The sequence below is a fragment of the Glycine max genome, chromosome 1 (genome assembly GCF_000004515.6).
Source record: "Glycine max cultivar Williams 82 chromosome 1, Glycine_max_v4.0, whole genome shotgun sequence".
In the NCBI taxonomy this organism is placed as follows: domain Eukaryota; kingdom Viridiplantae; phylum Streptophyta; class Magnoliopsida; order Fabales; family Fabaceae; genus Glycine; species Glycine max.
In genome coordinates this window covers 26584410-26612352 of record NC_016088.4, presented here as the reverse complement: position 1 = coordinate 26612352, position 27943 = coordinate 26584410, and the positions used below count along the sequence as shown (strand labels likewise).

General features: G+C 33.1%; 1 long non-coding RNA gene across 1 annotated transcript; it reads left to right on the top strand.

Annotated features, from left to right (window-relative positions):
- Positions 1-1452: 1452 nt before the first annotated feature.
- On the top strand, positions 1453-5472 carry LOC102660245 (uncharacterized). Its single transcript, XR_412770.3, has 3 exons — positions 1453-1736; positions 4662-4885; positions 5158-5472. It is a non-coding gene; the product is annotated as an uncharacterized lncRNA (long non-coding RNA).
- The last annotated feature ends 22471 nt before the right edge of the window (positions 5473-27943 follow it).

The window sequence follows — 27943 nt, the reverse complement described above, 5'->3', positions numbered from 1 at the left end:
GATCAGAACACCCTTCATAACAAGTAATCGTGTACTCGGCATGGCCGAATACTTGGATACCTTTGCCTCACCCTTTATTGTCTACTTAAAGGTAAAACCATCTTGGTTAAAACTTAACAACAATCATTAGGGAAGAGTTCGACTCCTTAATGATACTTAGAGAAACATTACCTAGAAAAGTAACAATGGGAAAGGGCCCATAAGTCCAAGGTTCACTAAGGTATGTATAAATAGCTACATGAATATCGAGGTAAGACACTGTTGATTATTATTTATTATCCTCGTTTATTGCCCTTGACCAATACCTTACTTAGGCGTTGGAGTGCCTTTTGCAGTTATTCCGTCGTCCAGATTGCTGAGTATTATATTATGAAGGAAGAAACCTTTCCAGACGACGCAAGAAAAAATGAAAGTTACATGTCTATCCCCATGTAGGTACAATCATAATAATGTTGTGAGTGATTTCTCGCTCTTAAAATATGATGTAAGAAAACAAAAATAATGATCATACATTTCTTTTACATTTTTTTCCATGAATGTTTTATATATAAAAAATAATAAATTAAAATATATACTCAATCAATAAATAATATTTAAAAAATTATAGATTTATAAATGTTGACTTGGTTTAAAATTAAAGTTATGCTACTTAGATTATAGAACATTGTTAAACTTAATTAGTTTTGTATAAAATTGAGAAAAAAATAATATTGGACAATTTGATTTCAAAAAATGTTGTGTATCATTATATTTATAAGTATTAAAAGTAGACAAAAGGCATTATAGAATATCTTTCATAAACAAAACCTTTAGTTCTAATAGATAGTTGTATTCAACACTTCAATGCTCCTGGTCTTCACCATAGTGCCCTTCATCATTTATTTTTATTTCTAATTACAACAAAGGGGTTGAATGAAATAAATAATCTATTTTTATAATTTCAATTTATAGTGTCATTCAATCACAAACTATCACCATGTAAGGTAAATTTGTTGAGTTTTTGTAACAAAATATCTTAAAAGTCACACAAATGATTTTTGATTGAATAATAGTGTAAATTTATTTTACACTATCAATGTGTGATCATCAAACTCTAAAAACTTTAACTAATCATAAATCATGACAATTATGATTAAATGATAGTATATTTTTTTTCTCACTATTAATGCATAAATTATTAAAATGTATAAGTCTTTAAAATAATATGTAAATCACTAGTTATCAAAGTTTTTTGGTCAATATAATTTAAACTTTAATAGACAATAAAAATATAAACTAGTATAATATTTGAAAAAAGATAAAAAAAACACCTGATAAGTGTTATACTCCCATTAGCCACCCACTTAGTTGGCTTTAAATATATCATTTTATTATTTAAATTAATTAATAATAATAAATAAAAATAGAAGAAAAAATTGAAATTAAAAATAGGAATGCAAAGAGGGAGGGAAAGGAAAAGGACGCTATGCTTGTACGCAAATTGAAGACCTAGTTTGGATAGCCATGCTTCTTCTCTACTTCTTTTGCTCATTGTTTCTTCTTCACACTCGTCGCAGGTGGTCTAGCCATCGGCTCTAGAGGGAGTTTGTGTAATTTCTCTGTTTCTCCTTCTCATTCGTCAAACACAACACCTCATTGCTCCATCTATTTCTGCTGTTGCTCCCTCTGTTACTTTGGTCGTGACCCGTCGTCATCCACCACGACCCGCTTTTGTTGTGTCTGGGGCATCTGCTTCGGTGCGATATGGTTTGCTTTCTATAGGATAAAGATAAAACCTTGAAAATGTTCACACTACAACTTATATATATATATATATATATATATATATATATATATATATATATATATATATATATATATATATATATATATATATATATATATATATATATATATAATAAAAATGTTGGTGTTATTAAGAACTAACAGAGATTTATAATACTTATCTCATTTACGGATTCGTATCTAATTCCTTCCCCATGTTTATGAGTTGTATAATCTTCTATTAAGAGTGATTTGTGTGTTCAAGTTTAACTTTAACGCTGTTAAGTTATTGAAGTCTAATACTACCATGTTACTATGATTAGTTAACTCAGGTTCAAATATAAAAAATTTCAATTGATTTTTCTTGTGACATTAATATGCTTGTGATACTGACATAGTGACATGGGCAAATTATGTTTACTTTGGTAAAAAAAATTATACATAATTGGGTGTTCACAAACATGATGGTATATGTTTTAAGAGTTTTCTATGTATAGGAAAGAAAATATTGCTATTAAATAATAGAGACAAGATAATAGGGTGGTAGTCTATTGTAACTCTAATGATAGGAAAATATGAAAAATGTCTGAACAATATGACTTTTCTTTTTTGTCCTGTCCTAACATTCATTGCTCTTAAGCTACTATATTTTGTTTTTTGTTGAGTGAGGTAACACACTACAATAGGAAATAAATTGAACATTTTATGCAATAAATGAGTCCTATATGCAGCCTTGAATTTGCTTCATGCGCTTTTTTGCATCAAGTTGGTGTGTGCTTTGATTGAGATGACAAATTAATTGATATGGAAGAGTAACTTGTTAGTTTCCTAATAACAAGTATCATCCATTCATGCTATCTTATACCCCTTTCCAGTAATTGAAGAAACTTAAATGACTATAGTATCTTTTGATAAGTGCCAAATTTCAGTTATTTTTGGGAGTAAATTTCAGTTATTATAGGAAGGAATCCTTATATTTTTCTTATGTTTGCACTTGCGTGTCCTCCTTTTGCTTGTTTTGGTCGTCACAAAGTACACAACAGGCCACGCTTGTTGTTCTATCTCACTCACCTTACCTCACCACTTTTTCACTCCCTCGTTGTAATTAGGAAGCACGCACGCACACATACACACTCTTCAGCATAAGAGAGTCATCTCCAACCACACATCACACAACATGACAACACACCACCATTACAAAACCGCAAGCCACCATGGATTATCTTAAAACCTAAAAAGCTCATGTACACTTCTGGAATCACATTTTCACAGACCAAAAAAAGTTTCTTTGTCTTCTAATAAGTCAAATATAATGTATGCATTCCTTTCCATTCTCTTATTTTATGCAATTGATCTTCTAATTGGTTATGGAAAAGAAAATTATGGCTAAACAAGGTGTCTTACTTAAAAAGTCTCAATAATTTTGACATTTGAAACTTTTGGAAATCCTATGAGTATTTACGTATGTTAGTCATCTTTCACATCATGTGTTTAAAATGTTTGGATAGTCATATTTTGCAGTTATTATTATATTCTCATTGTATTTTGTGTGGCTTATACCTGTTTCCTCTGTCAGAACATAGGTTGTCTAACAGAAGAGTCTATGCAACCTTCTTGTTTATGGAGCTTCTAGAAACTCCAACAAAATGAAAAATTGTGTTCTTCTAGTAAGTTTTCCAAATCAACAAAACCTTAGTCCTTATACTCTCAGGTCACTCTTTCTATCGTGAAATGAAAAGAATAAATAAAATCATTAATACCAAAATCATAAGAACGCAAGCAATGGGGACAAGAAAACATATTCAGAGCTGCCCTTAATTAGTCCATCCCAATAAAACAAGCATAATATAATGTCAGTTGGGAAAATACATAAAACACAACATTATACCATAGAGCTTGAGCAAAGCAGTAAATCAACAAAAACAGAGCACACATGGAAGCCGAGTAGAACTAGAACACGTACAAAACTTGGTTATATTTGAAACTTTAAACACAGAATAGAAAAGGTTTGATCCTGCATTTGGGGTTCAAGAGTCATGACCTGGATTTCAATACAACAATTTGCGCCTTCTAGAATCATTACCATGATTTGTTGGGTCACAATATGCATAAAATGCTTTGATTGTGTTACTGGTTTCGTGAGCAAACTGTTGAAATCTTTGATTGGATTGCATGTTGTGGCACAAGTGTTGAGGGTTTCATTGTGTTTTGTGTTTTCCTTGAAGTGGAAATGGTGGGTGGAAGGAGGCAACTAAAACACGGTTGTTTTCGGAAATTGGGTGCAGAATAGAGTTTAATTATCATAAGTCATAGCTTACTGGTTGACTTGGTGTTTAACTTGCATTTCTGTTCTGTGCATGTTTGAGTGAGTTTCAATGAGTCCACTGTTTCTACCAAGAAACAAGTTTGAGAGTGAGTGAACTCGATTTGCCTAACTAAAATTTCAAACTTGTACTACAAGTTCACTTGCTAGTTTGACAACCATCATCAAAAAGATATGAATTATTATTCATTTGCAATATGATTAGCTTTGGTACTTTCAAGTTTCAACCAAACTTGTTTTCTTTGCAGTGGCTTCAGTGTTTAAATTCTGATATGACAAATCATGTTGACATAATGATATGATATATGTTAACATCTTTCCTGCATTACACTTGATAAATTGACACTATTCTTAATGGTTTCTGTTCTTAATCATCAATAAAATTCCTTCTATGTTTTTGTGCCAGCCTTGTTGTACATGCATCTTGGCCAGAATTTTGGATCTAGACGCCCATATACTAATGTAGTAGATTGTAATTCATTGAGTTTATGCTTTCAGCATGTGTTTTCCAAGACAAACTTAGTAATGTTTATATTGGTTTCTATCATTGGGTAACTTCTCTTTACTTTTACAGGAATTGGAGTTCTAATTTGTTGGTGGGTATAACTCTTTAAGAAAGTCTACTTTTAGGTGGGACACTAGAAGTTCCAAAGAGATATATGAAAAAGGCTTTATGCCAAGAAGTGCAAAGGAAGAGTATTAATGACGAGGAATATTTAAATTTGAGGAGGCATACATTGCAATTGAGGAAAAGAGGAACTACTGGCAGGAGAACAAGCTTTACAAGTTCAACTATGAGTAAGTTGTTAATGCGATATGAATATATTCAACGAGGGTACTGACAGTATGAATTGGTTGTCCCGTGGTTAATGTGAATACCACGATGACAAGATCATTAACAAGTCATTATAGACTTGCTTATCTTCAAGAGGTCGACTACCCCGAAGGGATCGTAAAAGAATATATATTAAGACAACTCTGTTATATGTCAGATATGTAATGTTTAAATATCATTTTAGATGTACATATTTATAGAATAATAACTGTATGTTTTGTTTGTATTTGTGCAGGGAAATATGAAGGGTCTCCAGAGGCCAGTAATGGATTAAGCCAACTAAAAAATACTTCAAGTTTGATGATGGGGAAGAGAAATAGTAAAGGCAACAAAGATTGTGTCCTTAATGAAAAATATTTTCTATAAAGAAAAGCTTTAACTTTAAAATTTCAGCCTTTTGGGAAAACCGAAAACGATTAACATGAGTTAACTAATGTTAACAAAATGGATATTGTTAGAAAATTACAGTCATCTTAGTCAATTTCAAGGACTTCCTACCAAACTTTGAAAAAAAAAATTCAATAAGTACTCTATATGATTTAAGTTTTTACTGATGCATACCAGTATGTTAATCAATATGAACTACAACGACAATACACGTGTCTTGGCCATTCCTTAAATCATTAATTATACCTAATTTTATTATAAAAAAACTAATAAAACTAAAATCTTTATTAGTTAATAGTGTACTATAAAAATAAGCTACATTATATGGTTAATTCTCCTTTTTTTAGTTATAAATATTTGTAAATGTGGGCTTAACGTGCAAGTACTGGCTTCATTGTTTAAGAATTCCTTACTATCTACTAAGCTATATTATTATTATTATTATTATTATTATTATTATTATTATTATTATGACAATGTCTATAACTGACAAATATATAAAATGTTAGACGAAACAGAAGTAAAAAAATGTAGGTGCTAGAAGAATCTTAATTATAAAAACTGTAGATCTACGCAAATTGAAATACTTCCATTTGAACAACATGGTGGCTTGAAAGTTGGAATTGAAAATGGTATCCGATAACCTAAATGAATGAAAGAATGTGATTTGAAGGTTTCAAGATATCTGATTAAAAAAAGCTTTAAGATAAAACTAAGCACACAAAAATACTACAAATAATTTATATAGTATCAACTTTTAGATAATAATCAGTATAATATTATTCCTACACAGCACAAATATTTCAGGATGTCCACAAAAACCAATGGTGTGGGAATGTGATGAGCAAAGTAAACCACCTGTAAAACTAATGAATTTACAAATCACAACTACTAGCTTCTGAAAATTAATGAACAAAAACCCTTGCCACTAACAAAACTCAAAATACTCCAAAAAAATATGTTAAAAAAACAACTAGCTAATAGTATATTGAATATGCATTATCCAAACAAAACAAAATCATTTCTCTCATATGCTAGTAGTACAATCATCATCATCATTTAACAACAAAATAAGTAAAATTCCATTTCAACTTGCTCTATGTCTTTGATCATACCTTGCAACAAATTCTTTGATTGAGGAATTGCAAATCTTTCACCATCTTTACCCCGAGTAATAAAAAATTCCATAGTTAAAAGTAATTAAAGTGAATATTATATAATCACATTAGTAACATACAAAGAGTGCTTCTCTCCCTGTGATAGAATCATAATTGTTGGTGGCATTAAAACAAATTTGATATTTACCGTCCATAGAATCACCTATATGTAGCTTGTAATATCACTAATATGTAATCAACTAGCCTCTGATGTGAATACTTTCACACATATAGAGAAAGAGATGAACGATGAAAAAAGATGAAAGTATGAGGAATGAAAAATGATGAAAAGAGATGAAAGAGGGTGGAAAGAGAGTGAAAAGTGAAGTTGTTTGAGTGAGATGAAAGAGAGTGTAGAAGAGATGGAAGATATAAATTAAAATTGTAGGTAACTAATAAAAGGAAAAAGTAAATAAAATAGAGATGGAGCAAATGTCCATTTTACCCCATTAAGGCACGACATAATTAGTTTTTCATTTTTAACTAATTGAACGATGTTAGTCGATTACGTAAATTGTATAATCATGTAAGTTGATCTGAGGCCACCAAAAAGCAAATTGAGAATTAATGACCGCCTAATCGACTATACTATAAGCATATATAATTGATTAGTGATAACTGTGAAATCTGAGTTAATTTGATAGTCAATTTTGGCTAATAATGATTGCAATTTCTTCACTTTACTATGATTTTTAATGAAATAATGAAGAAATTAACATCTTTGCAATTTTTGATAAGTAGAAGTCAAAAGAAGAAGATTTCAAGTGTTTTAGAAGAAAATTGATGCAAAAACGGGAAGAAAAAGCCTTGAAGAAAAGTTGAAAGAATTGGACAGCTCGCTCAGCGCACACTTCAGGCTTAGTGCGTAGAAAGCCCACAACGAAGTCCAAAGGCACGCTTAGTGCAAAGTCAACGTGAAAAGTAAGCTACCTTAGGTCTATAAAAGGAGTAGGAAGTAGAAGGAAAAGATACACCGAGTCTCAGAGCTATCCAAAGTCTAAGCCTATCCCTTAAGGGAAATCCTCCTTCATTAGCCATTCATCTCTTTCTTTCTATTAGTCATCCAGCCCTTTCTTCCATCCACATTAGCCCCTGAAGTGTAAAGCCTCTTATGACTATGAGAGGCTACACCTCCATTGTTGGGAGCCTAGCAGGCCAACACCCTTGTAATGTAACTGTTCTTATTATCTATTCAATGCAATTTCTGTTTCTATTGCTTATTTTCTGCTTTTCATCTTTATTGTATGGTCTGATCATCCATGCATCAATTTTAAGGGTTATACATTGGGAAATGATAATTTCTAAAGAACTAGGAAATGACATCTAAACAATTAATTGCTAAGGATAAAGTTACTTTGTTTTGCCTCTGCATACATCTCCATGCTTTATGCAATTTACTATTCAATCTTTGCAAAAGGATTTGGGAGAGAGAATAGATAAATTAAGTTCTTCATTGTGAGGGATTAGGGTTGAGTGTCTTAGTAGATATGGTAAAAACAGGGATTTCATAAAAATCTTTTACATTACATTATAAGTAGTTTTGGCATGTTAGGCCCCAACATTATCACATCCTGATTTCATCTTTTTTCATTTCAATTATTATTTATTTTTTATTATCTTTTTCTTTGCCTTTAAATTTTCTCATTTCTAATTCCTTATCTTTTCTTCTTCTACTTTTTCTCATTGCTTAATAATTGGACTTGCATCACTAAAGTACAACCAAAGTCCTTGTGGATTCGACACCTGGACTTCCATTTTAATCTTTACTACTTGTGATAAAACTGGTACACTTGTCAATGAGTTAAAAATTAGGTAGCCAACCTAAGACTAACTCGACAAAAGTTGAACAATGCAATGAATACATAATCGATTATGCTAACATCATAATTATGCAGGCAACCTGACAATCATGAGGGTATAGAGAGAGTCAGTTTTGCCAAGTGAAAAATTGGTCTCTTGTGTCCCTCGTGAGTAGCGCCTTTCATCCCATTTCATCTCTATTTGGGGCGAAAGTTTAAAGACATGGTCTCACCAATTTTTTTAAACATTCATCTCCCTTTCACACCCACTAAACATCCTCACCTCACCCTTTAACTTCAATTCAATTGAAGTCACTTTTAGCACAAATTCACTCCATTAAACCAAACACTACCTACGAGAAGAATACAAATTGCATGTATTAGTAAATAGCAATCACCTATACCAAAAAGGTTTTAGGATCTTGACATTAATGAAAATTTGTTATTTCTTTCTAAATGAGTATTAGTTAACTTGGTATGGGAGTTGTAACATTTCTAGCTCAACTGCAAGGAGTCCCCTAGAATAGTGTGCCACCCTCTACCCTAACATACATATAATTAAGAAAAACATATCAAAATTCAGAATTTAATTAAATCAATTTTATTCATATTACGTAAACAAATTCACTTGGGTAAAAGGGTCACATTCATTTCACTATTATCAAATAAAACTTATTAAAAACATATCTGGCTCAAAACAACGTCGTCCAAGTTTACAAAAGAACTTAAGTTAAGCAACAAAATAAAATAAAGTAAAATAAATTGTTTTGAACATCACACAATTAATACAAAAACCCATGCCTAAATGTCATATCCTATCAGAGCATTGTGTTCTAGCGTCTTCTAGCATGAGGTTCTCCATAACCATCCACCTAACCATCTGCTCTCACGAACACAAAGTTTGAGATCATCATAGAATCCAAACACAAACAACACATAGGGAGTGAGTTATCAAATTCCTAACTAATAGAGAGAAATAGGACAACATGGATATATATATATATATATATATATATATATATATATATATATATATATATATATATATATATATATATATATATATATATATATATATATATATATATATATATATATATATATATATATATATATATAACAATTTCATAGCACTCAGATATATATATATATATATATATATATATATATATATATATATATATATATATATATATATATATATATATATATATATATATATATATATATAAATGAAATACAACTTACTTAAACATAGTTCACGTCATTCCACCATGTATCGCGTAACATCACATCTTAACACTACATGTTTTCATACATCAATCAATCACGTACTCAAGGATCAAAACACAATATCACTCAACCAATCAATATCGATCAATACACAAACGTTATGCAACAAATATACTAAGCCACAATCTTATATGCAATGTGGTATCATGTTAGTAAAAAACCTCATCGAGTGCCCAGGAGTACATTACAAGACAGACCACACACTGGTAAGTCAGGTCATTCTCACTAGGTAAAATCATAGGGAGACCAGTCAAGATCAAGTTATTTTGCAAGAATGCTCCAACCATGTTGGATGGGCACAAGCTTAAAGGAACACTCAAACCGGGTGTATTTACCCTAATGCCTAGACTCCGAAGAGTCTGTTAGGGCCTCTCCTTCTTTATTCAAGTCCAAACCAAAAAATATTTTAGCACATAGACTCTTTCTATGAATTGTACAAAACACACGACTCCTCAATTGTTCTCAAAATAATTTTAACTCATCACACCTCAAAGTGATTCAACTCGTCGGATCCCACCGTGGATCCCATCACAATACTCGTCACGCAAAAACTCGTCACCCTTAAAGGGTCTTACAGTTGTGTGATTGTACAGTTCATAGCTCACAACTTAATGTCATCACTTTACAATTCACAATAACATGTATAATCACATTGAGGAACGCATTAATCCCATAGTTGTTCACAACACATGTCTCATCACACCTTCTCACTAACACATTATGACTTTGCATACATCAAATATATATATATATATATATATATATATATATATATATATATATATATCCATGTTGCCCTATTTCTCTCTATTAGTTAGGAATTTGATAACTCACTCCCTATGTGTTGTTTGTGTTTGGATTCTATGATGATCTCAAACTTTGTGTTCGTGAGAGCAGATGGTTAGGTGGATGGCTATGGAGAACCTCATGCTAGAAGACGCTAGAACACAATGCTCTGATAGGATATGACATTTGGGCATGCTTAAGTGTGTACTCGGGTAAACTCGTCCCTTATCTCTAAGCAAACTCAAGTGTGTACTCCGGTAGCGATAGTGGTGTCTCTAATGATTCCCTAAGATTCCTCAAGGTTTTCCTCTGGTTTCTCTGCTAGGGTTTTGACGTGATCTTTACTAGGAGCGAATCGCTTGATACAAGTTATAGAGTTTTGGATGATGCCACTTCCAGTGAAGGAAGATAAGTCAGGGTAGACGCCACAAGGATTACCTTGATAAGTCTGAGATTGGTTCAACAAGGAACCCAGAGAGAAGCTCTCATAAAATTTTATCCAATGCCAAAAGTCCTTCTATTGAGAACGAAATCCATACATATGGTGTATTATAACGAAAAAAAATTATAAATAAAAAAGAACATATTTGGCATGGGCCTTCAAATTAGTCTGGGTCTTCAACAACAATTAATAGTCTTGGTAGTGCCTCTGCCTCTAGGACTTCGTCCTTCTCCACTTGGGCCTTCGTCCTTCTCCACTTAGGCCTTCATCCTTCTCCACATGTGCCTTCATCCTTCTCCACTTAGGCCTTGTTAAGTATGCCTGCTACCAGTTGTTGAAGGGTATCCACTAACTGTTTGGTCCTACTCCTGGACATAGGTCCCTGTATTTGAGCAGTTTTAGGATTCTTATCATTCTTTCCTTCTTGGAAAGCATTTGCCCCCAAATGTCCAGGATCATCACTGGGTTCAAGTACCACTTCCTTCCTATTCTTGTTGGCTTGCTTGGCATAGCTTTCATTCTTCTTTGCAATTTGCACCTTCACTTGGTCATACAATCTTTTCACATACTCAACTTTGGCTTGTGCATCCTTATGTTGAGTCTTTTAGGGATTGCTTTTGTAAGCTAGCCTATTACGCAATGAAGCTCCTAGAAGGAGATCAACTTGATGTTCTATGCCTCTTGAAGGTGGCAGTCCATGAGGAATCTCCATGGCATAACTTTCATTCTTTGTAATTTGCACCTTCACTTGGTCATACAATCTTTTCACATACTCAACTTTGGCCTGTGCATCCTTATGCTGAGTCTCTTGGGGATTACTTTTGTAAGCTGGCCTGTTAGGCAATGAAGCTCTTGGAAGGAGATCAACTTGATGTTCTATGCCTCTTGAAGGTGGCAGTCCATGAGGAATCTCCTTGGGAAAGACATCTTTAAATTCCTACAATAAGAGTTCAACACTATGAGAAGCAGAAATAGTTAACTCATTAGAATTATCAATAGAAATTTTATTGTCTTTGCAATACAGTAGATAAAGTGGTTCATGAGCAAGTAACACTTTCCTCACTTCACTTGCCTTTGCAAAACAATTAAATTTTCTCTCATGTGTATCACTCTTCTTTTTCCTATTCCTTTGTGGTACCTCATTATTTTCTTTCTCTTGTTCTCTATTTTCTCTCATTCTAATTTGGTCATCACACACTTCTCTAGGGGATAGAGGTTTAAGAATAATTTTCTAGTCATGGTGTTGGAAAGAAATCTTGTTGGTGAAGCCATCATGCACTACTGTGGTGTCCTCTTCAATGTTGGCCCTCACTAGTGCCATCTCCATCTCCTTGTAGTACTCCTCCATAGTCAAACTTCCCTAGGACAACCATTGGAGTTTCTGTCGCATGGTTCTACTATAGCTAGTTGGAACATACCTCTTTCGCATAACCCTTCTCATCTCAGTCTATGTATCTATCTCCCACCCTTTATTTTTCTTCATCTCTCTTTGATTTTTCTTCCACCAAACAAGGGCATAGTGTGAGAATTTAGCTGCTGCTAACTTCACCTTCTGCTCTTCAGGATAATCATTGCAGGAGAATGCATGCTGAATCTTCATCTCCCAATCAAGGTAGGCGTCTGGGTCACTCCTGCCTTTGAAAGGGGGTACATTGAGTTTTAGTCACTTAATTCTGTCCTGTCCCTCTATTCGGTTTAGTCCATCATTGACCCTTCTGTTCCCACCACAAGGTCTCCCAGCATTTGGATTCATTTGGTGCTCCAGTCCTTCTATTCGTCTGTAGAGCTCTTCATTGTTACTGTTCAACAAACGTTGCATTTGTGTAGTCATCATGCCCAGTAATAAGCATTGAGATCCGTCCAGTTGATGATATTCACCACCACCGTCACCAGTTCCTACCATGACTAAGGAACAAACAATTATGCAGTAGTTTAAACAAAGATTACAGGACCTCACCACACTCTACTCACGTGTTTCTCTCTTTGATGGTAGTTCACTCGTGTTTGATGCTCTCAACATAGGCTTTTGTATGATGTTTTTTTTCACTCTTTCCTTTTACCACTCACTCCCTCTTAAGTTCCTGGATGAATTAAATTAGACATACAAGGTAATATAATAGGAAAGATAGTCTAATTATCATAGATTGAGTAACAGATTTGATTTGGATAATAAATTAGATTTGATTTGGATAACAAATTATATTTGATTTGGATAACATATTAGATTTGATTGGATAACAAATTAGATTTGATTTGGATAACAAATAGAAGAAACAAGGAAGCTACTTAATCACAGAGAAGAAGAGAACAAAATTAACGAAGATGACATGTAAACTTCAAATGGTCATAACTTTTGCTACGGTTGTCCATTTGAGGCCCACTATATATCAAAACGCTCAGAATTCATAGGAGAACCCAAACAATGGAATTCGGTCCCACGATTTTCTTGCAAGAAAGAATGCCTCTAACTGTCTCAATTTCGTGTTCAAAGATCAAACATCCACTTTCTTTCTTTTTTTTTTTCTTTTTTTTTTTTCAAAATTTCTGCAACTTCTTTTTTATAATGCTTTCTTTTCAAATTTTTCTAGGATAATTTAGGCAATTCATTCAATAGGAAAATAAGCACATAGATTCAAGAGCCCACTCAACCCCTAAATTCTTCTAGTAAGCCAAATTGTCCTCAAACATAATTTGAAACAGAGTTCAAACAATTTTTTTTACACAAATTTTGAAAGAAATAAGAAACAAGAACAAGAATGTGACAAGAACAAGAACACAACAAGATGCAAACAAGAACACAAATAACATAACAAGAACAAAACACGAACCTGGAAAAATTACAAAGAAAAAGAATTGGATATGATAGAACTTGTATCAAGAGCCGAAGCTCTGATATCAGATGATGTGATCCTTACTAGGAGTAGATCGCTTGATACAAGTTATAGAGTTTTGAATGACGCCACTTCTAGTAAAGGAAGATAAGTCAGGGTAGACGCCACAAAGATTACCTTGATAAGTCTGAGATTGGTTCCACAAGGAACCCAGAGAAAAGCTCTCATAAAATTTTATCCAATGCCAAAAGTCCTTCTATTGAGAACGAAATCCATACATATAGTGTATCTGAACGAAAAAATAGAAATAGACATGGACCTTCAAACAATTTGGGCCAAAATTATAACGAAAAAATTATAAATAAAAAAAGAACATATTTGGCATGGGCATTCAAATTAGTTTAGGCGTTCAACAACAATTAATAGTCTTGGTAGTACCTCTGCCTCTAGGCCTTCATCCTTCACCACTCGGGCCTTGTTAAGTATGTATGCTATCATTTGTTGAAGGGTATCCAGTGACTGTTTAGTCCTACTCCTAGACATAGGTCCATGTATTTGGGCAGTTTTAGGATTCTCATCAGGTTTCCAAGCATTAGAGAGAAGGAGAAAGGATTAGAGCCTCCATTTTATTGTCTCTGTGTGAGGGACATTTCGAACACCCAAGATAATATATCACAAATCCCAATGGTGAATATACGCCAATTTGTTTTCCGAACCTCGTGTTCAAATTTCACAATGATCCAACGGTTAAAAAGTCCAAGATAGTAATTTTACTGGGACAAATTTGGGTGTATGCGGGAAAAAGAAAGCTCCATGCGAGGGGTATTTATCTCCCTAGAAACACACAAATAGACACAAGGAAACAAGATTGGTCGCATTGCCGAATTTTTTTTCAAACATGGGACGATTCAAGAAAAGAGGTATAAGTTTTGAGACTTCAACGCTTTACGAATCCTAGTCCACACGTGACTCCCAAGAATACATGATTTACCTACCTTCGGATCTAGGTCTCTTCCCTCAACACGATCTTCCTCCCTTCAGTATTCTTAACTCATAACTCACACTTAGGTTCAAGCAGATAACTCCTCAATTCCCTAAACTTGTTTAAGCTTAAGGTAATCTTGATACACCTATACTTACGCCACTATATAACTTCGCACTTAAGGTTAAGGGTTCGACTGTTGTTTACGATGTCTAATTCTCTAACTAGGACACTGGTCACATCAAGGGTTTCCTACTCAAGCTCCAACCACTAAGCTAACTCTAATGGTTGAAACTAAAGTTATAACAAGATTCTTAAGAATTCTACCCATCTTTTTTACCTCGGATTCAACTCCTAAGTTTCTCACAACGTATCAGACTAACGGTAATGCCTCCAAAACATGAAGGCGAACACCATGGCTACCAACTCTAGATCATGCGTAGGATAAATCCTTTCATGAGTCTTGAGCTATCGAGAAAACATAAGTTGTTACTTGGCCTCCTACAAGCACTCCTGTAAACTTAAAACTTACTTTGGATATTTTACTACTCCAACAAGGACCTACTCGGCTAAGGTAGCATTCAATTGGTTACGGAGATTGACTTCTCTATTAAACTCAGAGTTTATTCCCTACAAGGACCTCACCAAAGCTTCGACTCACTCGAGTCATCTCTAACAAGGGCTAAGGTTAACTCAAGGAATCCTAGAACAACTTCCTGGTTTGACTACTACGTAGGGGCGTATAATCTTAATCTTAGGTTTCCTCTCATCCCAAAGCAAATTCTAACCAAGAAGGATCTATAGTTATCTCTCACCTAGACGTAGCATACTCTAAGGGCCATCCTCATCTTACTAAAATGCATACTAAAATGCCTAGCACGAAAGGTGATTCCTAAGGCTCTATAACAACATTAAGATACTCCAGATACTTCAACCTAACTTGTAACACACTAAAGCACTAATCATTGAAACCCACTATAAGAGCTAACTCAGGGTGGGATATCCTGTCCATGCATCCCATGAACACACAGGGCATCAATCTTGTCAAGACATGACCAGGTACACGTAGAGGCCACGGTAGGTATTATGGCAGTCATCAGAGCATCCTCAGACTTAGCCCGAATTAAAGGTAAAGAGAACTAAGATCTATTTCACTAATCATACAACTATCATCACTAATCCTATAGGTCATCTACCTTACGCAAGAACACTCACTCTCAAACTCCTCTATGCTTGGCAAAGCAACGCCCTACTAACGACCTTACATTCTCTTAAGGTTTCACACTAAACCTCTTAACTACTCCTTACAACTTTCCCAACTACTCCATACGCTCTACAACTCTATACCAAACATCTTTACGATTACAATTTTCTATGGGTACCAGACCTACTAGATTCTCAATCTTGCACTTAGGTGGTAAACTAAGCACATACTCAAGGAACATAGGTACTTGACTTACTAAGGTTGACTTTCGTCTACGGGTAACAAGGATCATGCATACTCGGGTATTTCCAATCGAAACACCTTAACGTGATTGGCAAAGGTTAAAGTTTCTCTACTAGTTATAGAACAATGACATGATGCATTTACCGAGCAGTTTAATGAGGCGTGATAGGAAGATAACCAGCCCACAATAAGACTAACACTCAATTAACTAGGAGGCAATAATTTAAATCATGAAGGATTATCCATTCAGAATCAACAAAAAATATTCGAATAAATTTTATAGATGAAAACATAACTATATTGTACACAAATATGGAGGCGTCGACAATCACTTGATTGTGACGGAATCATCAGGAAGCAAATTGTTTAGCACAAACACACAACATAAAGAATGAATTATGCTAGGACTTACAAGTAAAATCAAATCACTTGACTTCAGCATGCAACACGAAGAAATGGGTTGTACCAAAACCGGAAGGTATGGTAAAAATAGTATTCCTTATGAAATATATCTTGATACAGGTCATCAAACTATAAGGCATTAGCATTGCTACGAACAAGGAATCATAAACAACCATACAACAAGCATACACAGAGTTACAGGTTCCTACGACAAGCATATAATGTACATACTAGAAATAAGAATCAAACAGTCATTAATGGTGTATTAAAGAATCACAAGCTTGGAAAACCACATTCATGACTACACACAAAAGAAAGGCAGTCATGCATTTACACATCAAGAGAAACACACTCATCTAAGGCATATATACGGTTCAAAAGGTTTTCACAACAATAATCCACACATCAAGAGAGATATAAGCTTATTAATAACATACATGCAAGAAGATAAGGGATCATTAAGGAATTAATAATCAGTATCAAGGCTACCTGCACCACCTAACAGATTGCCATAATGTCCTACCGCACTTCACAAATTATAGAGATGGTCAGCCTTATAGTTCGTGACTCAACAATGGAATTATGGTATAGCAGACATTAAGGATATCAGGCATATCACGAGCATCAATTAGTCTCATGCAATCATGCGAAAAGGAAAAACGAGCAACAATTCCAACATAAACAACAAAGTAATCACAAAAAATCACACAAAGTGCATAACAGAATATGGTAAGCACATAACACACTAGCAGAAAGGACTGACCTGCTTTGATACCACTAAATATGACACCCTCTACCACGACATACACATAATCAAGAAAAACGTATAAAAATCTAAAATTCAATTAAATCAACTTTATTCATATTACTTAAACAAATTCATGTGGGTAAAAGGGTCACATTCGTTTCACTGTTATGAAATAAAACTTATTAAAAACATCTCCGGCTCAAACACAAGCCCGTCCAAGTTTACCAAAGAACTCAAGTTAAGTTGGGAATATAAAAAAATGAACTAACATGTTTGGAACATCATGCAATTAATACAGAAACTCATGCCCAAATGTCACATCCTATCAGAGCATTGTGTTCCAACGTCCTTTAGCATGAGGTTCTCCAAAGCCATTCACCTAACCATCTGTTCCCATGAACACAAAGTTTGAGATCATCATAGGACCCAAATACAAACAACACACAAGGAGTGAGTTATCACATTCCTAACTAATAGAGAGAAATGAGACAACTTACGTGTGTGTGTGTGTATATATATATATATATATATATATTTATTTATAAATGAAATATAATCTACTTAAACATAGTTCACATCATTCCACCATGTATCGTGTAACATCACATCTTAACACTACTCGTTTCACACATTTTCACATCATTCATGTACTCAAGGATCAAAATACAATATCACTCAATCAATCAATATCGATCAATACACAAGTGTTATGCAATAAATATGCTAATCACAGGGAGACCAGTCAAGATCACGCTGTTTTGGGAGAATGCTCTAACCATGTGGGATAGACACAAGCTTAAAGGAACACTCAAACTGTGTGTACTTACTCCCAATGCCTAGACTTCAAAGAGTCTGTCTGGGCCTCTCCCTCTTTATTCAGGTCCAACCCAGAAAACATTTTAGCACACAGACTCTATTTATGAATTGTACAAAATACATGACTCCTCAATTGTTCTCAAAATAATTTTAACTTGTCGCACCTTAAAATGATTCAACTCGTTGGGTTCCCACTGTGGATCCTATTACAATACTCGTCGCACAAAAACTTGTTGCCCTTAAAAGGCCTTAAAGTTGTGTAACCACATTTAAGGCATATAATCATTCACTTATTCATTGGATTGATAGCATAGAACATGTGATCACATTATGGGGAACAAAACCCCTCAATCAATTTCAAGAAAACATGTGAGAATCAAGAATTTATAAATTTCTAGGTTTTTAACATTCAAATCCAAACACTCAATCAAATCATCCAATTCTCATCAGAGCATCAATTAAGTCGTTAAACATTAGTAATTTTTAGTTATCATTATACAGGAAACATTTAAAATGCGTAAAACACCCTAAAATCAACCCCAATTTGATCCGTTAAGGATCCATACACATGTTCACTCTAACCCCAATTACGATAAACTCATCCCTTACCTTTAAGCGAGCTCATGTGTGTAGTCCAGCAATGATAACGACGTCTCTAGTGGTTTCCTAAGATTTCTCAAGCTTTTCCTCTTGTTGCTCTACTAGAATTTCCAAGCGTTAGAGAGAAGAAGAAGGAATTGGAGCCTTCATTTTACTGTCTCCATGCGAGGGACATTTCTCTTGCTACAAACATTAGTTCACAAATCCCAACGGTGTACGTGTGGGTAAATGAGTTTCGAACTTGGTGTTGAAATTTTAGAACGCTCCAACAGTTAAAGAGTCTAAGATTATAGTTTTACTAGGACAAGTTTGAGTGTATGAGGGAAAAAGAAAGCTCTGTGCGAGGGCTATTTCTCTCACCAAAAATATTATTTTGCAAATCTCAACGGTAGGGATGTTTGAAAATGAGTTTGGAAACTGGTGTTTAAATTTTACAACGATCCAACGGTTAATGAGTTCGGGATTATAGTTCTATTGGAATAGGTTAGGGTGTATGTGGGAAAAAGAGAGGATTTTGGAAGACGAAGAAGGGAAAACGAAATTTGAGAGGAAGAGAAAGCGTATAGAGGTATGGAAAAATGTAAAAATTATCTCTATTTATAGCTAGAGTGCTCTCAGCCCTATTATTTACTCTATTTCATTACTTTATTATTTTATAAAAAAAGAAATCTATTTTACTCCTTACCAAATGAATAAATAAAACATTATTTTTATTTTCTAAGAACATATATTTATTTTATTTATCTTTAAAATATTATTTTAATTAATAAAAATATTTCTCCTTATTTATTAATTACAAAAATATCATTATTTTTTTAAACTATTTATTTTTAAATAAAATCCTTTTTAATTTATTCTACGAAAAATGGGGTGTTTCAGGTAGAATTCTAAGTTTCTAGACATTGCCCTACGCTTAAGAGACCTTTAACTTTGGCATTTTAAGAAATAAACATAATGAATTAGCTTTGGTTGCAACATAAGAAAAAATTCCTTTATCAATATAAATGGTCATGACACAAAAGAAAAGGATAGGAAAAACTTACAAACTACCCAAGAGAGAAATAATTGTATTTGAAGAGAAAACTTTTCAAATCTTCATTTTTACTATTTTTTTCATATATACCACGCATCAATATTAAAAGTGGCCAATAGATAATGGGAACACTACTCTAATCTTCATTTTTACTTTTTAATCATAAAGTTATATAAATTAAAAATTTCTCAATCGTTTCAAAAGTATAAAAAATATGATATTTTTTTAATATGAAAATAATATTATCATACATCAATTTTAATTGCAAATTTGCAACAAACCAAGAATGATCAAGAAATCATGAAACTTGTAACAATGATGATTGACAAACTACAAAAAAACTTGGTTCCGCCTAATGACATTTGAAAATGTTTAGTATAAAGAGAAACCATAATAACAAAACTATAGCTAAAAAAAGTTAAGATATTGTTGATGCGGGAAAACAAACCAACACAATAACAAATTATATAACAGAGTAATAAGCAGCGTAAATAAATTCCCTCAAACTTGTAAGAACCTCAGAGGAGCACTGATGAAATATAGAGCGCAAAATAGAAATTAAGGAAAAACAGAGCCACAATTTGTTTAATATGGAAAACCCCTCAATGCAAGGATAAAAATCACGGGTCGTTCAGACCAAAGAAATAACTCCACTATAATCAATAAAGGTACAAGAGAACCTCCAACAAGTGCACTAAAACATGCTACAAACAGTCAAATCAAAACAAACCCTCAATTAGTACAATATAGACAAGAATATAAAACCCCAAAATATAGAGCAGATAATGCGAAACGCTTATCTCTCTCTATAGATATCTTTTTCCTGATCCAACCAGATAATTTAAATTTTCATGCGCGTAGAATCTGTTGTCCAAAAATCGGTCTGATCCAACAGTGAACGAATCCACAGTTGCAATCTTAAAAATGTTCTCCACTGGGTATGCAAAAATGACAATGATTTTCCCTCTCCTTTTTTCTCTCTCAATGATTTGTAACTGTATTTTCCCCTCTCAAATGAGTCCCTCTCACTGTATCTCACCCTCTCTAATCTAACCCCTCTCCACTTAAATAAATGAGACATATGGGTCTTCTCATTTGGGTCCTTACTCCATATAGGAAGGGGCCCAAAAAACCACTACTACAAAAGCGCTTTTTTAAGACGCGAGTTCTAAGACGGTTGTTAAAAACCGTCTTAGAATACAGAGCGGTGACAATTTTGTAATAAAGGAGAAAACTTTTGTCTTTAATGTCGCACATTCTAAGGCGGTTATAGACGACCGTCTTAGAATGTCTTTCGGTGGCAATATTGTAATTATAAGGAAGTAAGACAACGACAACTTTTACGAAAGACCGCCTTTGTATATAATATTTTTTACTTCATTTTCACTACAAATTTAACTAGGTTGTGTTATTTTTAACTAGATTTCGGGCACTGCATCTTGCTTTGTTCTCCGGGTGCATACATGATCGGGGTGAATTGTTGTGATCGGGGGCATTATGATACTTGTCATTTTTTATTCTGATTTTTTATCGATGGGTTGGTAACTTGAGGTTGTTTGTCTTTGTTGAGCTTCATGGTTTTTCTGGACTTGTACATTGAGTCCCATGATGAACTATCTCAACAGATTCACAACTATATTTGGTTTTAGCAGCAGCTACAACTCTTAGCCTTGGTATCTTATCAAGTATATGAAATTAAAGGATAACATAACCTCTTTCTAATCATTAGTATTTGATTTACTTTAAAACTATTCACATTAATGGATACAGGATATATTGTAACTTGAAAGACTCCATCCCTTTCTCTTTCCTACTAGCCTCTATTCTACTCCTTGTTTTATTTGAAAATTCTTGTAGTCATGCATTGTCAAGGTTGATTTGCTGGTACCTAGTTGGAATTGTATTCTGTTTTTGGAATATATTTTCATGCATTGTACTCTGAATTCAGCATTTTCCTTCAAGGTATTTTCTCTTGGATTGTTAAATCTGAAAGGGCAATTATGGTTATTCTAGATTTCAGGCAGGAAGCTTGTCATTTCATGATGAAGCTGAAGATGTAGAGGAGCAGCCACTGGTTAGGAATACATCTACATATACGTCTTTAGGATTCGCAGGATTGGGCAAAGATGTTGAACTTGCTGAGGCTAGCACACTACCAAGCACAACAACAGTGATATCAGCTTGGATCACCTACAGCAGGGCCATCTAAGTCATCAGAGGCTGGAGTAGGGGAAATGACATCAAATGGAAGGTACATTATCTCTTTCTTTTTGTTACTTGTGCATCTGTATGTATTTGTTGTACTCTGCTACATTGACTACTCTGAATTCAACATTTTCCTTCAAGGTATTTTCTCTTAGAATATATTTTCAGACTAATTTTTCTTGGGTTGCTGAAAGATTTTGTGTGAAGATGTGCACAACTAGTACTCTTAATAAAAAGAGTAACTACTTTCAGTACTAACTCTACTTCTCGTCTTATTTTGAGTCATAATTGTTCTACCTCTTATGGGATAGTAAAATTTTCAGTATTTGTTATGTTGTCTAATATGTTCCTTCTTGTCTTGAATTTCATAATTTTAGGTTGTTATATAGAATATCTAACTCTTATTTTATCGTTTGATAAATACACAAATGTATTGTCATTTTTAACTTGATTCTTAACATGTTAACTGGTATTTTTAACTTGATATGAAGCAGGTAGGTTTTTGTTAGCTAGCTAATGTTATATTTTACTCAATCAAAATCGCAATGCTTCAACAAACTCAAAATGATTTTGTTCAAAGCTGTAACATACCAACCATTAATCTGTAGAGATGGTCTTTGGACATAGTCTGATTCTTGTGCACACCAGATTCCAAATCGAGAGTTTCTCCTTTGACTTTCTTGTTATCTACCTCAATTCTTGTGATGATATGTTCACACTGATTGTCTTCTACTGACATAACATTTCCCTCAATAATTTGACTGAAAAAAAATTTAATTAATGTTGTTTTGTTCCTTAGAGTGTTATTCTCAAAGCTTCCTTTTTATTTTAGGTGGTTAATGACTTATTAAATCCAGTAGGACAGAACCTAAGAATCAGAGAGGATGCTCAGGTACTGAATATTGATAATAGTTTTTCTTATCTTTCTTCCTATATAGTTATCTCTATATCACTAAATTAAGAGTAAAGATTCTCTGCTTTGAATTTCTCTAATTGATTCATATTTGAAAAGACAACTGAAATTGTATCGTATTTTTTAAGTTATAGCGGTACAATGGATAAGGAAATATTTTACACATAATTAGGAAGTTAGGAAAATTAATCCTAATTAGGAAAACTACATAACAATAATAAGAAGGAAGTTAGGAAAATTAATCCTAATTACAATGAATAAGGAAATATTTTACACATAATTACACTTACTAATACCCTCCTTCAAACTGGTGAATGGATATCTATCATTCTCAGCTTGCCAGTACATGTCCCAGTTAATTGAGCCAAATAACCATTTGATGCTTAAAAGCAAATTTTGGTTTATAGATGATGATTCACTCCAGCTTCTTTAATGAGTGATTATTAACAATTCTTGGATTTTTCTATTTTAAACATTTGTGACATGAGTTTTATAAAAATGAACATTTTGTTGTTGAACCTGGTGAAAGCTAAAACATAAATCCAGAGCCAAAATGGTATTTTTGTTCCAAACAGTTTTTAGTGGTTATCCCTCCTGTATTTTGATGCTTTTTTTTTTATTGTTCTTTCTTTATCTGACGTTACATTTTTGGTTGAAGGTTAATGTTTTTTCATTCACATTGTTTTGTTTTGTTAAAACTGTTGTTTGGAAAATAATTTACCTACAATGCAGTGTGGTAGTTTTAGTTGACATTTGTAGATAACATGTCTGATATGCAAGTAATTTATTATATGACAGGAGAAGGAGGCACGAGACGACATACAGATTCCAAAATTTACATGGGAGGTTTTTGAGCTGATGATGAGGTCAATTCATGTGCTTTACAAAAATTGTGTTTTATTATGTAAATTCATGAGCTGATGATGAGGTCAATTCATGTGCTTAATGAAAATTGTGTTTTATTAAAAAAAAACTATTCTAAGTCAGTTATCAAGAAAATCTTCTTAAAAAGTAAGACATACTAAGATGATTGTTGAGAAAACCGTCTTAGTTGTCGTTGTTGCACATGGGAATCTACGACAGTTATGCCAAAAACCGTCTTAAAAACAGAGACGTACTAAGACGGTTGTTTAGAAAACAGTCTTAGAAATAGAGACGTACTAAGACAGTTGTTTAGAAAACCGTCTTAGTATGTCTTACATACATATAACTTTCTAAGATGGTTATGCACAAAATGGTCTTAGAAAATAACACATATTAAGATGGTTATTGTAAAAACCGTCATACTAAGACGGTCTTTACAATAACCATCTTAGAAAGTGGGAATACTACAACGGTTAACATCACAAAACCACCTTTGATAAACGACATATTTCAAGATGGTTATTGGAATAATCGTCTTAGAAAGGTCAATTTATGAAGACGGTTCTAAAACCGTTGTTGTATATGTTGGTACATTTTATGACACTGTGTTTTACGACGGTTTAAAACCGTCGTAAAAAGTACTGTAGAATCGACTTAAAAAGTGTCGTTTTGTAGTAGTGAACCTAACATTTATCCCATGCTTGAACCCAATATGAAAAAGAAGAAGAAATATTTTTTTATTGATTAATGAAAAGAAAAGGAAAGAAAAGGAGATCTCTCCTCCAAGGTTTCTCCTTTCTCAAAGAGCTTTATCTACAACTCATATAAGATAAATTCCCTACCTCTATATATTACCCTATTTATATCTAATTAACCTCTTCCTGCCTATCGCCTAACCATTAACAAAATAAACTAAAGTTTTTCAATCATTTTTTGTTAATGTTTCCTTAATCTATACAAATCATTTCTTAGCCACTAAACTATGAATCAATATTTAATACAGTTATCTTGGATCAATATCAATATTTAAGACTAAAATATATTTTTCTTCTTCATAAATATGAGAATGTTTAGAATTTGTTACTGTAAAAAAATTTGTCTATTTTTTGTCCTCCCAAAATTTAAATTTGCTATACTAGAAAAGTGCTCATTTCTTGCAGACTTATTTGCGAAAAAAAAAAATCCGCCGCAAATTCCTACAAATTTTTATACAAATCTGCACGAAATACTTGTGTATTTTTATCCAGAAAAATAATCCGCAGAAAATGGCTAGGGAATTTTTTGTCAATATATATTCGTAGGTAAAATTATTAATATTATGATAATGTGGCAGGAAAATCTGAAGATAAATTTTCTTGTAGATTTACTTGCCAATTTCGTTCTACAGGAAATATTCAAATAACATTTTTTTTTAATTCTTATTTCCATCTACATGAATCGGTGATTGCTTAAGCCTGTCCACCAAGGGTTTGCGGAGGTTTTATGCTGCCTGCCAATGGATGGTACATTTAACCAAACAAAACTGTTGTTTCTTCTAGTTCCTAGTTTCGATTGTTTCAGCTTTGACCTTAGGTCGGCCATTGATAGGTGGTCCCTTTGCTGTGAATTGCTTCACTTGTTTCATTTAGCTACTCTTCATTCTTTTACCCTAAAAGGTCGATCAAATGCTACATTTCTGAAACGGTTGCTCCCTACATTACTCTGTCTCCCTTTGTCAAGGAAGTGAGTCTCAGACCATATGTAGTTATGAATCCTTTTTATACAATTCCTGGCAGGTGTATGGGTCTTCACTCGAGTCCTGAAGTATTCTGTGAGCCCAATCTATTTCACCCTCACTCCCACCTCTAATTTTTTTTTTACTTTCTTTGAGAAAAGATTGGAAGAAGAGATGACATTGATAAATAGGGTAAGCCCTAGCGGTTAAAATATTGAGAGTAAATTACACATGTGTTCCTTGAGGTTTAACAAAATTATACATGTATTTCCATCTTTTGTAAAACCTACACATGCCTCCCATAAAGTTTAAGGAAATTACATATGTCTCCCTTGAGATTTAAGAAAATTACACACACCTCCTTTCTATTTTTAAAACCTATATAAATTCCATAAATGTTGTCTAAGCATTTGATAGTAACAAGTCATATGTGATAACAATTTTGATTAAAAAAGACTAAAATATATTTTTCTTCTTCATAAATATGTTTAGAATTTGTTACTGTAAAATTTTTTGTCTATTTTTTGTCCTCCTAAATTTTAAATTTGTTATACATATAACCGATGTAAAAAAGTAGAAAAACTGACACTTTCTACAACTACACGTAGATTCAGATGTAGGTTCAAGTGACTCGTACCTAATTCTGGACCAAAAAGTAACATATTTAAATTTTGCGAGAACAAAAAATAGACAAATTTTTTTGTAGTAAGAAATTGCAAACATTTTCATACTTACAAGAACAAAAAACATATTTTAATATTGTTTAATTAAAATGGTCAACACACGTGACTTGTTACTGTCAAATGTCTAGACAACATATATGAGATTTGTGTAGGCTTAAACCTCAAGGGAGACATATATATATGTAGGTTTTACAAAAGGAGGGAAGACATATGTAATTTTCTTAAACCTCAGGAGAGATATGTGTAGGTTTTACAAAAGAAGACATATGTAATTTCCTTAAATCTTAGGGGGAGGTAAGTGTAATTTACTCAAATATTAATATTGCAAAGTGAGAGAAGAAAGAAGCCACTTCTCATTCTCATTCACTCCCTAACTCTAACTCAAAAAATTGAAACTCCTCATGCTACACTCTGTCGTTTGAGAATCAGGTCACAAACGTTTGAGATTCGCAATCACATTGCAAATCCTTTCTCAGATAATTGCAAACCACCGCATCGTTTCTCTTCATTGATTGTAATTAATTTATTCTCTTCACCTATTTATTTACTATTTTAACTCTTCGCTCTCATTTTTCACTTGACAAAACTTAATTGATAATCCTTCCTCTCTCTGTGTTTCGATTCTCTTAACAGGCAAAAAGAAGTTTTTTCACGTGCATCTCTATGTTTCAATTCTCTTAATAGCAAGAAATAATTTTTTTTCATGTGCATCTTTATGTTTCAATTTATGAAATCCCTAATCAGTAACACAATCCCTAATTGATTTCTGAATTTTTGACGTCAATTGTTCGCTTCATCACCTTTTTTCTCTCAGTGTTCTGGTTTTTTTATTTGGGATTGCATTTGCACGGGTGAAGATATGCTTCAACGTTCGTCTTCTATTTTACTCGTTCAATCTTTCATCCAATTTTTTCGTTTTTCAGATTTAATTTGATCTAATTTTGCAATTTAATCTGATTTGCTGCTTTGCTTTCATTTGGCTCATTTGATGTTTTTATCATTAAGTTATAATAGAATAAGTTAATTTTATTTGTATTTGATCAAGTTTTAAACCAAAGCAAAAAATGAATATTGACGATAAATACACATAAATACACATAGCACATGCTCTTCAAGGTGTAATTAGATGTGTTTGACTTTCCCCAGTAGATCATTGTTGAAGGTGGAACTGTCTAGATGATGATGGCATGCAACCTATAAGTGCACGAGGAAAGACTACGTTCTTCCTTCCTTTACTATGATTGTTTTGTTTGTCCATCAATTTTCATTCATAAAAATGTTAGTGTTTTGATTTTCCTACCCATTTTTATGTAGGTATTCAAAGAGTGTCATATGAGTGATGATGCTAGGAATTCCTTTGAACTTTAATCAAAATATTATTTCTTGTGTAACTTTCCAAAATATCTAATCACGTGAACCATTATTTCTCTGAAAACAAAGTGATGTTGGAACTCCCAAGACCATAACATAAGGTAGAGCGGAAAAAAGTGGAAGAATTCATTTTTGTTATTAATAGACTAGGAAGAAGAAAAGAATAACTGAAAAATCAAATAGTTATTCATCAAAGTCTCAATTATTCAATGACCAGAATTAAACGAGGATATATAGCTCGGAAATAGAGGACGAAAATTTGTTTATTTACATCAAGTTTTTGAGGAGCTCATTGAAGACTTACTCAAACATTACTCAACAAAAAATTAAAGCTTTGGTTTCGACTCATCGGGATAGAGATAGAAAAAAAAAGATTTTCGTGGTTTATGGAATAGTCGAATAAATGCAGTAATTCATGGAATCTTAAAATATATTATATTTATAGTAATTTAGTATATAGTCTATACATGAGCCAATCGCTTCTTAATCGTAAAATAGCACAATAGCTATATTAGAATCCGTGGTATCACCGTGTTTCACGAACTGTG